We start from the raw sequence: 709 nt of genomic DNA, 5'->3' as shown, positions 1-709 counted from the left end.
CCCCCCCCCCCCCCCCCCCCCGGCCATTTACTGTACGACAGGTCAGGTCTGTTCAAACGTCTTTATGGAGGGACTAACATGGACATACTTCTAAGGGTGGTGAGCATGAGTGCCCATCTTCCAAGTACTGCTACCCATGGAAGAGCAGCTGATTTCATAATTGGATGCCTAACACAATTAATTGAATGCAGCAGTCACAGAAATGTGGTCTGGGCAATGAGAACATTGGGCTAATAACCTACAATTCAATAGTTCCAGCCTCTGTGGCTTTGAGTTCTGTGCCGTAGTGTCCCCTTCAGTAAAACGGGGATGACTGACATATTTTTCTAAAATATAATGGCACAGTAAGGATAAATTAAAGCTTAAAGTGCTTATTTCTTGTAGGTCTTTTGTTGCCACCAGTGTTTTAAACCCAGCACATACACATGGCTGAATCTGTTCTTAACAGTTAGTAAAAATTTCATAAATTGAGTTTTGAATAATCTTTCAAACCCCTATTAGAGAGGCTGCTGGAACACTGGGAACACATGTTTTGTCAGGTATCCTGGTATTTCCCAGGTTATAAAAAAAAAAAGTACAAATACAAAATGAGTTTGGCTGGGAGTATCTAGTTTCTGAACTAGCAGCTAGTTCTATTTTAGTTTCTGAAATTAAATACTGAGAGGACCTAGTATTAAATGTGCCATTGTTATGAAATTAATTATATTTA

The 709-nt window shown here is 39.6% G+C and overlaps 1 protein-coding gene across 2 annotated transcripts in view; it reads right to left on the bottom strand.

Annotated features, from left to right (window-relative positions):
- The window catches only part of USP22 (ubiquitin specific peptidase 22), a 115,652-nt gene that overhangs the window by 20,962 nt on the left and 93,981 nt on the right, over window positions 1–709 (bottom strand). The window lies entirely within an intron of this gene.

This window comes from Gavialis gangeticus, unplaced genomic scaffold, assembly GCF_001723915.1.
Source record: "Gavialis gangeticus isolate Ggan-Ray unplaced genomic scaffold, GavGan_comp1, whole genome shotgun sequence".
NCBI classification, from domain to species: domain Eukaryota; kingdom Metazoa; phylum Chordata; order Crocodylia; family Gavialidae; genus Gavialis; species Gavialis gangeticus.
The sequence above is the reverse complement of the archived record's forward strand: the minus strand, read 5'-3'. Positions and strand labels throughout refer to the sequence as shown.